This window comes from Centruroides sculpturatus, unplaced genomic scaffold (assembly GCF_000671375.1).
Source record: "Centruroides sculpturatus isolate CEXI.00-Female unplaced genomic scaffold, Cexi_2.0 scaffold1441, whole genome shotgun sequence".
NCBI classification, from domain to species: Eukaryota; Metazoa; Arthropoda; class Arachnida; order Scorpiones; family Buthidae; genus Centruroides; species Centruroides sculpturatus.
Window position 1 is genome coordinate 104,845 of NW_019385545.1, and position 13,163 is coordinate 118,007.

The window sequence follows — 13,163 nt, forward strand, 5'->3', positions numbered from 1 at the left end:
TCTATCTGTCTCACCGATCAAACACGAAGTCACTACAGCAATATCTAGACGGTTTCTACCTCTATTTGTTTTTCTGCGGTAAATATATATATATTTACACATCAAAACTTCTAGAAGATGTAACGAAAAATAACAAAATGTGCATATTTGACCTGGGTCACTTATATATTTTTAATTATAGTTATTATCATTGCCACTAGATGGAACCACGTAGCACACTTATAAAAATTTAAAAAAGTACTCATTTATATTAATAATTATCATAATTAAAATTAAATTATATTAAAATTATTCAGAAAAAATAAAATAAAAATTTTGGTAAGATCTTCCATGTTAAATATATGTTTTAACTTTTATTATTTTAATTACTTAGACCAAGTATTTTAGAATAATTGTAAATATAAAATTAGAAAAATTTGCGCTTAAATTTAAAATTTTTTTTGTATTATTTTTCATGTAAATTCTAAGATTCGCAGCGTGCATAGGACAGCAATAAAATTTCTCAAATCTAATCAGACTTAATCCTACCCTTTAGCTGAGTTTATATATTTTGGAGGGGGGTTTAAAACATGGGAATAGTAGATACAGCGAAAAGATAGCCGGGTTGAATTGAAAGGGGGTAGAAGAAAAAATTCTTACAGTTCAGCGTGTTATATAGCGAGTGCTGAGCGTTGTTATTCACCATCCTTCTTGATACGTATCTGATTGAGTGACTTTGTTGCCATGGTGACGTGCTGATGCCTCCCCTACACGTCGGTTGGGATTTACACTCTATGTAATAAAAGATCTTGTTGATATGGTAGGCGATGCGAGATGCTTGTTAGCTACTGTCCTGCAAGAGGCTAGATTTTGTAAATGACGTTACGTCAGTAAAGGTTTCTAGATATTTGGAAATATCTGTCAACCCTCTCCTCTCTTAACTTTCCTCACCATTTTTTTTTTCCTTCTCTTTTTTTTTCACATTATCACTTCTTGATATACAATAATAATGCTTTAAACAAGGTATAAATTTATTTTATTTTATTTTTTTTCGTAAATTTTTACTATTTTTGTTTAACGTGGCAGGAACTTTCTACTATAGAAAAAAAAGGGGTAGTTGTAGGTTATGTCACGTTGCGACGATGCTAAGTCACGCTCGCTTTCCTAGCAAGGTTATTGTTTAAAAGCGAATTTTCCACTTCGTTGAAGAAAGTAAAATTTAAAAAATAAATAAATAAATATATTATGTATAGTACATATAAGTAAGAAAGTATCTCGTCACGTCACGATTCGAAAGATTTCTGTCACCTTTAAAGAATATTATCATTGCGTCACGAGAATTTTTAAGCGGTTTAAATATATATTTGGAGCGTCACGAATTGAAATTTTTTTAAAAAAACAGTCACGAATACGTTGAGGGATATTTTTATTGCTGTTTTGTAGAAAGGGGGAAAAAAAGCAAGAAAATCGAGAATCCTAGAAGCCGCAAATCATTTTTCATCCGGTCATTAAACTTGTCGTTAGCATTAGCTGAAATTTCGAAATGCCAAGACGACTAAGTTTAGGATGGAAAAAAAATAAATAAAAATTCAAAAATCTAGTATAATTCTATAAAAATTCATTTAAACAGAAAGATTTACGAGTTAATGATGCTATTATTAATATAATAATAATAATAATAATAATTTTACACTTTAACAACTGTGACGCTCGTTTCTCGCCCACAAATTAATCCCATTTCTTAAATATGCAAGGCGAATTAAAAAAAAAAACTCAATAAAAATTTTAAAAAATTTAAAATTCCTTTACTTCCCACCGATTGTTTTTTTTTAAACTAAGAATGCTGATTTTTTAATCTTAAAAAACAACGTTAAAATTCATCCGGAGTGGCCAAAGGCTAAAAAAGCCTATTAGCCAATTAGGGTAAAGTATTTAATTTAGGCTCAGCCTATAGGCAGCCACGTAGCCTTATACAGTATCGAGTTCATTGTACTAAAATTCCTGGAGAACAATCATCTAGAAGAACATTAGGGTGTGGGGCCAATCTCGTCCCGTAAAACAGGTAGTCGTACCACTTGTGACGTAATTTCGTAACTCCTCCTTCACCGCATCACGTGATTGACTTTATGTGGCAGCTTTCGTGAGACTTCTACCCACCCCTTACATCACTAAGCAGGCAACCAAGGATACGATTGGATATGATTGGGCGCCAGTCGGTCGACCGAATAGCTCCCATTCCTTTACTTGGGATCAAAGATCCTGCCTAGGGGTGTAAAGGGGAAGGGGCTATTTTCCCTTTGTTCAGAATCGCAGAATTTTTTAGTTTTTTTTTATTCTCTCCCCCCTTTCTAATTCCTATTCGTATCGTGTCGATGACGCGTACTCGATCTTAGAAGGAAATTTGTATAGCTTCCAGTCGATCATTTTTCAGATAAAAAATAACTACTAATTTCGGCATTACCATTGAAACTCGAACCAAAATTATCACTCGAAAACGACAGATTTCAACCATATTTCAGTAGAAAAATGACTGAAAACGTAGTTTTTTCCTGGATTTTATAACTTTATTACACCATATTTCAGTCGAATCGAGCGATTTCAATATGCCACCGACGAGGATTTTTTTTCTCCTCCTTTTCCCTCCTCCCTCATCCATTCTTATATATGTAAAATAACGAAAAAATGGGAGTAAATATATACCTCTACATAACGAAATACGACATGATAACGTTACTTAGCGAAACGTCAAAAAAAAAAAAAAGGAGGGACGAAAAGAAGTAGTCAAATTCTCTACTCTTGTTTTGAGACTAGGCCCGGGGCCTGTTGATAATCGCACGATCTGTTTTGATTTAGAGCATAAAAGACAGAAGCGCTATCTGAACTTGAGTAACGTGTTGAAGTGGGAGATGACACACATAAGCAGACAATTAAATGGCATACCCCAGGGAACGTGCAACTTCCATGATCCTGACATTTGCCGGAGTTAAGCTCTTCTCTCGAACATGAACAGTCGCTGGTGAGATTACGTAGAGACCAAAGTCCGCTGCCATCTGTCATTTCAGCTTAACTGTCGCTGGATATCCTTAAATGTAACTGTCTACGACCGTCATCAGTTATTTCCGACTGTAAATCATTCCTCTCATGTTTTCTATTTCGTGTGTCGTGTAATTTTACTTTATCCTTTTATCCTTAAATTTTTAATGATTTTTTTTTTTACATTCCTTCTTTCTTTCTTTTGAATATTTTATATTTTGTCTTTCGTCATTTACTGAAAAATCGTTTTAAATTCGATTTTTTTTCTTAAATTTAAACTGGGAATACAGATGATACAATATATGCATAATCAACGTTAATGATGGCAACTTTATAATAAATAAACTACAATCGTACGAGCTTTGATCTCTCAATAATCTCCAAATCTAGATCATTAGATGTGGATGCTAGATGTGGATTTCTATTAAAAATCTCTAGATCTAGATGTGTAATAGAAAAAGAAGAAGAAGAAGCGACTTTGGTCTTTTCATTTCTGTCTATCATCCGAAGATCTAGATCTAGAGATTTAACCTAGAAAACCCAATCAGATTTTGGTCTAGAACATCTTAAGACGTTCGCCATTTATCTTATATATATATATATATAACTTATAGTTAAATTAAATCTATTTTATTTATTTAAATTAATTTATAATCTTACGTATAATTTACGGCCTAAATTTCTTATGTTTAACTTAAAAATAGAGAAAAAAAACGAAGTGAAAATTGGAAAAAAACGTATTTAAACTAATGTAGATTATAGAAAATAAATGACGGAACAGAAGGTGTATTCGTAAATAAAACAAGACAACAAATAATGAGTAAAGAAAGAAACCTTTTTTTCCCCCTCCCTCTCTTAAAAAAAAAACAAAGAAGAGAAAGAGGCAAGGGAAAGAGAAGAGAGAGAGAGAGAGAGAAAGAAGAAGAAGAAGAAAAAAAAGAAAATCTTGAAAAGATGACGTAAAGGACATTTGCTATTGATTGGCAGTAAAGCTGAGAAAAACTATAGTTTTACAGCATTTTGACGAGGCGCCGAGCGCTGGCGGTCGACGAGGACTAGTTGTAGGGTCGCAGACTTCTACCTATCCTATACATAAGATAGTACGCCGTAAATTATACAGGTCGATCTGACTGGTTTTAAATTTTTATACCGTTGCCAAGGTAACCAACTAGATGATGTTCACTTATTTTTGGAAACCTTATTTCCAGCGACAAGAAAAAAGTCGAGCTCGACGTTAACTAAATTGTGGGCCTAGATGGACCGATAGTTTCTGCTCTATACACCTATAAGCAATCTATATAAATATATATATATATCCGCATATAAAATTTTAATAGGCAATCTACTAGCAGATGAATTGGTAAGCTTACTATGTATATATATATATCTTTTTTTTTCTTTTATTTGTAATTATTTTTAATGATATCGTGTGGCATTTTTTAAAATATTTATAAAATATTTTTGAGTAGTTTTATATATATATATATATATATTTCCCTATTTTTTTATTTTTTCGTTAAGAGTGTTCGATCAATTCTTTCGAGTTCTTTTGAAGTCCTGCTAACGAAGTCTATTGTAAAGTAACAGTCTGACTAGAAACTATTCACAGGCACAAACAGCGTGTAAGCGGAACTTTTGACAGATATTAACTGGATTTTTTTTTCTAAACTGAAATTTTTACTTTTGTGTAGAATAAAAATGAGGTAGAATTAATTAAAGTAGAATTCTCTATTGCTACGAACGTATTTCTGTCTTTTTTTTTTTTTTTTTTAAATTTTCTTCGTCTTCTGGCGGTAGTTAGTGTCGACTCGTGGCGTGTACCTCTACTTTGTTTATAAATAGACTTATCAATGTTTTATCATCCGAGTATAATTCATAAATATCTTATTAGGTGAAGCGGGCTGTGTTGATGTTTATGGCTGACAAAGTGTCACGTGACACGCATGAGTTGAGAATCGAATGCTCGCGTATCCTCCTCCGACTCCTACGTATGTGACGTATACTTTTATTAATACTTCGTTGGAAATCAATGAGAGCGCTTTACTTTTTGGTGTTTTCCGAGTGAAAATCACGCAGGTGTATCAGGTTGGTTTTCCTACATTTTTAATTTTTAATTGGCTCCCTAGCCTTACAATAGTGCTAATAATTCAATATCGTGTGCTTCTGTTACGAAAACATTCGTGCTAACTAACGTGTATCTGGCTCTTTGAATATATATTAAACTCGATATGTCATATTCGCGTTCTGCTCTTATATCATAACTCATAAATTAAAGAGCGATTCGTCGTAATTTAAGTAAAATCTAAGTCTACATAAAAGTAATTTTTATTTAACAAAGCGTAACCAACTTTTAGAAAACGTTACGCTTAGTTGCAAATATGCTTAACACGCTTTATCAGTAACATTTTTACCTTCTCCCCTTTGTATTTTTGAATATTATCCTCACCAAAGTTGACCCCTTCCAGAAAAATTTTCTACATTGATACCAACAAATCTCTCTGTTTCCAGGATCAGTATCGTTATCACATATTTTACAAGGCTAGCATCTTTATTCTACACGCGATACGCCCTCGTTTTATGTTTTAGGATATTCCGAGCACAGTATGCTCGTCTTTAAAATCAATTTTAACAATTTGCGTGTAAGATAAACCTCTTTAAAATTTCTAAGTTATTAATGTAAACCAGCGATTTTAATCGATAATCATGTACAAGCTGATATCTGCGTATGAATATGGAGAAGAAAGCAGAGTTAAAACTGCTGTAATCAGGTAGTTAGTGAAGCCAGTCTTTCTCACTCATGTTCACCTGAGAGAGTATTGATTTATAGTGGCAGGTGCGGACACATGCAGCCTTACTTAGGCGTATTAATGCTGGACTCCAGTATTGATTATTTTCACTTCTTTTTTCCTCATTGCCGCCCTCCACTCATATATGACCCTGTATCTAATACCTGATGTATGTTGCTCGAGAATAATACAAAATCCAAATTGTTTCAATCGATGGATTAAATGTAAATTATTGCACCATTTCTACTTTTAAAACCTTTTTCGTGTAGAAGTCGTGTGTAATGATTTATGTCAATAAAATCATTGATTCCGTTCCACTGTAAATCATATTTTTATTTTTATATGTATTTTTTTAACATATAATTCCAACGTTTTTGTTCTCTACTCCTCGTTCTGTAATTATCTTTTCGTCGTTTTTATTTTTTAAAATTCCTAATCTTATTTTATTTTTTTAAAAAAAATGTATATTAAGATCCTTTTTGAATGGACTAAATTCGCTTTAATTAGTTTCTGGTCTTACTGGAATTATAGCAATATTCTGTTTAAGTGTATTTTTTTAAATTTTATCCGATGCAATTTTAAATTATTTTAAACATAAATCTGAATTTCTTTTTATGTAGTTATAAATTCCTTCCAAACAAATTAAATTTTCTCATTTTAGCTTTATAAATCTCACTTTTCCTTTATTTTTTTACATTTTTTTTTTCTTAAACACAAATTCTTTGTTTGAAAAAGTCCTCATCCTAAATTTCTATGCATAAAAATATAAAACATATATATATATATTTGTTCTTTTATAAACGTAAAATGCATTTTTTGAGTGAATTTTTCGCAATATAAAAGGTTAAAATTTACGTTTCTATGAAGCAAAATTCTACTAAATAAAAATAAATTATCTCATTTAAAATTAACTTTACCTTTTAAAATGAAAACGAAATTTTCTCTCAACATCAACTTAAACAAGAGAAACTCAAATTCATTTTAATTAAGTTTTACAAAAATCTTCTTTAATTAAACTTAATTTTAATTTACACTTTCTTTACATTAAGTTCAAATTTTCACAGATTTATAAGCGTAACTAATTCTAAAACGTAATGTAAATTAATTCTAAGATAAAATCCTAAAATATTCAAATAAAAGTGATTTAAATTTTAAACACTTTTTACTATATTCAGCTTAAGAATAAGCATCCGTTTAAGCATTGATTTTAAATTTATAGGCAAGAATTTTTAATAGTAATTTATTATTAAATTAATTTTTGATCATCTCTGTTATAAAATTAAGTATAAAATAATATGTATATAAATTTTTTAAATATGGTATTAAATTATACAAATTATAAAAAATATTAATACAAAAATTTATATACAAAAATTATTTGATATTTTTAAATAATAATAATTGCATTAAAAATAATTACATTTATAGAAAATAAATCAATTTATTTTACTATAAATACAGTAAAACCTGTTTAAAACGGAAAAAAATTCTTCGGAACGGAGGAATTTTCTGTTAAAAAACCTGTTTAAAACGAAAACCTGCTAAGCCGGAAAAAATATTGAATACAGTGTGATTCCCGTTTACGCAGGTTTTACTGTAAATAAATAATATAAATAATAATAATATTATTATTATTATTTTTTTCATTTAAATCTGTGTTGTATTATTTCTTTAAAGCTTTAAACACCCTATCAAAAAAAAATTTTTATAAGAAAAAAATGTAAAATTTTCCACTAACCTTATTAATTTTCCTTAAAAATTTAGCAAAATATTTATTACTACTAATTTTTGCTTAACAGTTAGCAAAGATTTAAGAGAGGGAGGAAGAAGAAAAAAATAAAAAAAGTAATCTTTAGTATCAATTTTTATTTAAATAGCAATTTTTTGAAGTAAAAACGAACGAATGAAAAATGATTTTAGAAATTTATAAACGATTTCGAATCCTATCGAAATAATAATAATAATAATAATAATAATAAAAGCATTTAAGATATTATTTCTTTTAAAAATAATTTTACAGCTGTTGCTGAATAGCTTAACATTAGCGATGCTGTCAAATTTTAATGTCTTTCGAAATAAAATTTAACAAGCCGTGAACGTCTTATATTTCAACAGCCTTTGGTGGTTTCTAAGTAAGATTCATTGAATTACAACTAGAAATAAGTTGGGGAAAAAAGTCCTAAAAAAATACGAAAAATCCTTAATTTCTTCACACATTTTTATTACCGGATCGTAATTTATAATATAGAAAATTTTTTTGCAATTTTAAACGTTTAAAAAACAGAAATTTAAGGTAAAAAAAAAGTCCATCTCACGTGATCGAAATTAATTTTTAATTTTAAAAAGAAGGTAAAAAAAAATTAAATTAAAATAAATTTATTTGCATAATTGTGATAATTTTAGAAATTTAATTTGAATATTTTATAATTTTAATTTAAGTTAAATTTTTTAAAAGTTTATATATAATTTTTCCATTTAAAAAAAAAAATGTTTCCTTTTACTTGTTTCATCTTTCTTTTTTATTTTTGCATTAGACTCGGATCGATCGAATAAACAAATTGCTAATTGGATAGTTTTTTAGTACACTTGTAAAGTTTTTAATTAGAACGATTGGTGAAAATTTAAAATGACGTAGAGATTGAGTAATAAAACTACCAATCGAACGTGAAATCATATTTCAAATCATCCAATGGAAGACGAAGAGTTAGTAGACGATTCGTCTTTTGTAATCGATTTCATAACCATATTATTGGTGGGTAATAACGTCACACGTCGATGAAATACGTCCAATCGGACGTGCATTATTATTTAAACGAACCAATCATACGTAGAATATAATTAAAACTCGTCCAACGAAGCGGAAATACAATTTAGATTTCGATTTTAATTAAATTTTATTTTCATCTTTTTTTTTTAAAAAAAGGTATATTTTTATTCTTTTCATATTACAATTCTCTAGCGATGAAAGGGAAAGATACGTAAATAGAACTTATTTATATAGATGGAAGTCATTAAAAACGTATATTGTATAGATCAATAAGTAGCTGTGGATAGTTTGACCGGAATCAGGAAACCAAGAGGGGATAGAAAACGTATAAGACCGATGACGTATGAGGTCGCTATAGTGGACTTCGTACTGTAGATGCCATAACGATCCATCCCCTCTCGTGGCAAGCAGGAAGATGGAATGAAAGCAAAGATACTGCAAGAGAAAAGTCATTTGTTGCAGCAGAATGATCTTTCTGTTTCTCTTTTTCGAATTCTTATACTCTAGACCCCTTATATATGTTGGCATCTCCTGCATCAATACAAGCTGAGAAGCGAAGGAATATTTTTGATTTTATTCCTCTTCTTATATTTCTTTTGATACGGCTTTATTCGTGACGTCATCCGTAATGGAATTCTCATTAGGACTTTATATATATATATATATCTTTATTTTGTAGCCAATGATATATTTATAAATAGCCGCGTTGATATTTTATTTATTTTTCATCTGTGATATCATATGTAATCGTTTAATTATTAAATTCGTTTTACCGTTTTATTCATTAATATATAATGATTTTAACGTCTAAACCGTACTACCAATCGGAGTTGCTTTAACACATTTATACATGATGGCCACTCCAACTTTATTAGTTTAATTTATTAGAAGGTTAACATAATATAATTATAATTCTTTAAATTTTTTATTAGTTAGTTTATAATTCAAATACTTTTATTACGTAATGAATTCTGTGACCTATCTATTATTTAAATTATTATAGAATTTTTAGGGATATTTTTTAAAATGAATTTTAAGGAATTGAGGATTTTTAAGGATTTTTAAAGAAATTGGAGATTATTTAAAAGGATTTTTAAAGGAACTTTGAGGAATTAATTATTTTTAAAAAGAATTTTTTTGTACTATTTTTTAAGGACTATTTTTAGTTAAAATTAAGATATTTTAAAAGAGCCGAAAGGGGTTTAGAAATGTTGAAGGAAGTAAAAATGTTTTGTTTATATATATATAAATTGTCGTTTTATATTACCTTTTGATATCACATTGTTTCTGACTGTGTAACACTGACAATGCATTTCAAGTGCAGCTGACATCGTTGTATGAGAATGACAGATAGAAAATCTCATTTAATTGCAAATGTCAGTAAAATATAACCTTTTTATATATACTTTATGTTATTCAACAATCATTTTTATCAAAATTTTAAACAGAATTTATTTGACCATATATTGAAACGTGTGTTTTCCACTATTTTTTGATTTAAAATTATATATTATTTTAAACTTAATATCTAGTTTTTTTTTTATTGTTTACTATTGAATTTGTAAGAGTTTACATGTATCCATGTATAATATATATATAAAATATTTGATTAAAACTTATTAAAGTTTTCGAATAAATACATATAAAGGAAAGATGGGGGTAGAAAGTGTTGTAACCGTGGAAACCTACGTCAAGTTCTTATGATATTTTCAATTTTTTGACATACACTTTAACACGTTGCAAAAAATTTCTCCCTTAGTTCCTTTTTAACGAAAATTTAAAGTAACATAAATAAAATTTAAAAAATCCTTATATGTTTTCAAGATGTTAACGCGGTACAGTACCGGATCAATAGAAGAGCGTAAAAATGAATAAACTTACAACAAAACAGTATAAGTTATAACTTATTAATACGAAGACCCCCTATGACATTTATTACAATCGATTAATTAGAAAATAGATAAATAATTAGTCAAACTATAATTGGTTAATTTAGTGAGCAATGGCAATAACTCCACTTGATAGGATTATTATTATTGGGTTGATAGACTCCAATATAAAACGATTGTGTTGTTTTTAAATAGATTTTTTCCTTTCAGTTAGATAATTGTCTAACATATTATAGTAAAAGCGCAATAAACGTTTAAATGTATTCGTTGATGTTACTTTTAAACACTTTTTAATGCCGATTACGTCAATGCGTTTTCAAAATACGAGAACGATGACAAGTAATGACAATTTTTTTTTAATCGTTTAGCTAAGCTAATTACGCATTTAAGTATTTAAATGAAATCCTTTACTATTAGTCAATAATATTTTTAAATGTTCTATCTCTGGTCTTCTTCTGTTCTGTCTCTCTACCCAAATAGAATAAAGCGCTTATTGATATCGATTTTTAAAAAGTATTTACAAGCTAAGAATAAAGTCAACAGTTATGAAGACAATAATAAAATTATCATAAGTATAGATCTAACTTTAATCACAAATATCTCAAGGCAAATTTGAAAATTTGCATTTGATAATTCCTGGTAGAGGAGGAGGGATTAGTATTTTTCAAAACAAACCGGGAAAATTTTATAATATTTTAAATTTCGTTTTATGTATTCGTTTCTACTTAAGCAAAATAAATAAATAAGTAAAAATTATTTAGTTTCGATTGGTTTTTATCTTCATTTTGAGATCGAGTATATCTTTATTGCCAGTCTTATTCGAATTAAGGTATGGTTAGCTGCTTATCGTGAGAGGAATGCTTGAAAGATTTCAAATGGAATCTTCACAGATTGAACTCAGACAGGAAGATCTAAGTCGATTACGCCATTTTGTCCTCGTTTTTTTTTTGTCTGCAGTCCGAAACAGATCAAAAAGAAAAGGATAAAAAGAAAGCTATTTTAGAAAATTTTAACTTGAAAACTGCACAATTTGTATTCGGTCTATTAGAAAGACGAAGCAAAAAGACTTAGCCTTTTACTTAGTTAAAATTTAACAGTAAGTGAGAAGACTTATTTAAATGATAAACAAGTGGGATATGTAAATACATAGGAAAATCTAAAGCAGTTACGTACGCTAATTGTATGGAAAACAATCAAAGATGTATATAACCTTCATTTTGAGAACAGCTGCATAGCTAATTTCCATCCTTGCGGTCTGAAACGTTTGGAAATTTGGCCAAACACGAGTTCGTAAGGAATCAACTTCCCTTGTTCTGTAAATCTCATGAATAGGTAATTGGACTAAAACTCTCTCGATATATTTATTCGATTTATAATGGCGAAGGGTAAACAAACTTGAACGAAAATTCATTTCGTATACATGAATATTTTCTCTTTAATTTGGGAAATTCTATATTATTGAAATACCCTACAAGAGTTCGCGTCATTATAAAAAAAAAAGTCAATAGGATAGGCATTTCTTATGGAAAATTTCTGAAAATATTATCATAACTAATATTCTCAATAATGTATATATGTTGAGATTATAACTATACATGTTAATGTATGATAATCTATAAAGCTTGCTAATAAAGGATTCCCAGAATGATCAAATAAGCCGATCAATTGGAATTTATTATCCTATAATTCTATTCCTTCCTTTATTGTGCATTAATTATCTAATATTTATATAATAATACGAATAGTATAATACTCTAATTATCTTAAGCCCTGTAAGATAATTCACTAACGCTTTATCACACATTACACGCTTTACTTGGAAGTTCAAAATAAATATGGCAGCCAGCATCCACAAAAATTCCTATAGAAATAGTCTAGACGTGTATTGACTTTTTTTTATCCCTTATACAAGAATATTTTTTGGTGTAAAGAAACACGTGATTTAACCTGGCGAGTTGTGCAACGAAGTAATGAAAAATATTTTCTCATTTTAGTTTTACGTTGGCTGTTTTTTGACTCATCTACAGTCAATACAATAGCTGAAAGTTATGGATATTTATGAGCTTTGACATAAAGGAGAAAAAAAAAGCCAACTTAAAAGAAAGCTGTAGTTGCATATTTATATGAAAACGTGCGAAAAACTTACCACGTTGCCTTGTATTCGAAAAAGGTTTTTGGCAATAAGCCAGTATTTTGAAAATAAAACTACGCTGAAAATGTTTTATTTAAATATGTTTATTTTACAAACATATAACTCTAAATAATAAACTATATCTACATATGGTTCTATCTTATTATAAACTACATAACTCTCCCGTTTTAGTTGCTCATAACAGTAACAAAGCGAAAGGAATATTTTTCGCACAACGTTCCACATTATTATTATATATTTTTTTTTAAAAAAAAAGCTTTATTAAGTCATAATGTAATTTTAAAATGTATTTCCCTCAAAAGTATTTTATCTACGCATGCATTATAAATGTAAAAAAATGTACTATAAGTGGATAATTTGTGATCATTCAAATGTCATAATGAATGAAAATATTCCGATTTCTTAAATTTTGTTAAGCATTAAACTTCAATCACAGTGAAAATATTATCCTTTGCTACTTACCGTAATCCCTCCCTATAACAAAATATCTTATAATTAAAGCTATATTAACATATCCAGTTACATCCTTCTACATCATATATACATTAAATCAGAAT

General features: G+C 28.7%; 1 long non-coding RNA gene across 2 annotated transcripts in view; it reads left to right on the forward strand.

Annotated features, from left to right (window-relative positions):
* Positions 1 to 13,163, forward strand: part of LOC111639984 — a 96,448-nt gene that overhangs the window by 14,321 nt on the left and 68,964 nt on the right. The window contains exons 2-4 of one of the 2 annotated variants that reach the window (XR_002759191.1): positions 4,221 to 4,372; positions 4,534 to 4,634; positions 4,904 to 5,097. This is a non-coding gene — a long non-coding RNA (uncharacterized LOC111639984). The remainder of the gene's footprint in view (positions 1 to 4,220; positions 4,373 to 4,533; positions 4,635 to 4,903; positions 5,098 to 13,163) is intronic. The other variant, XR_002759190.1, reaches the window with a different exon arrangement.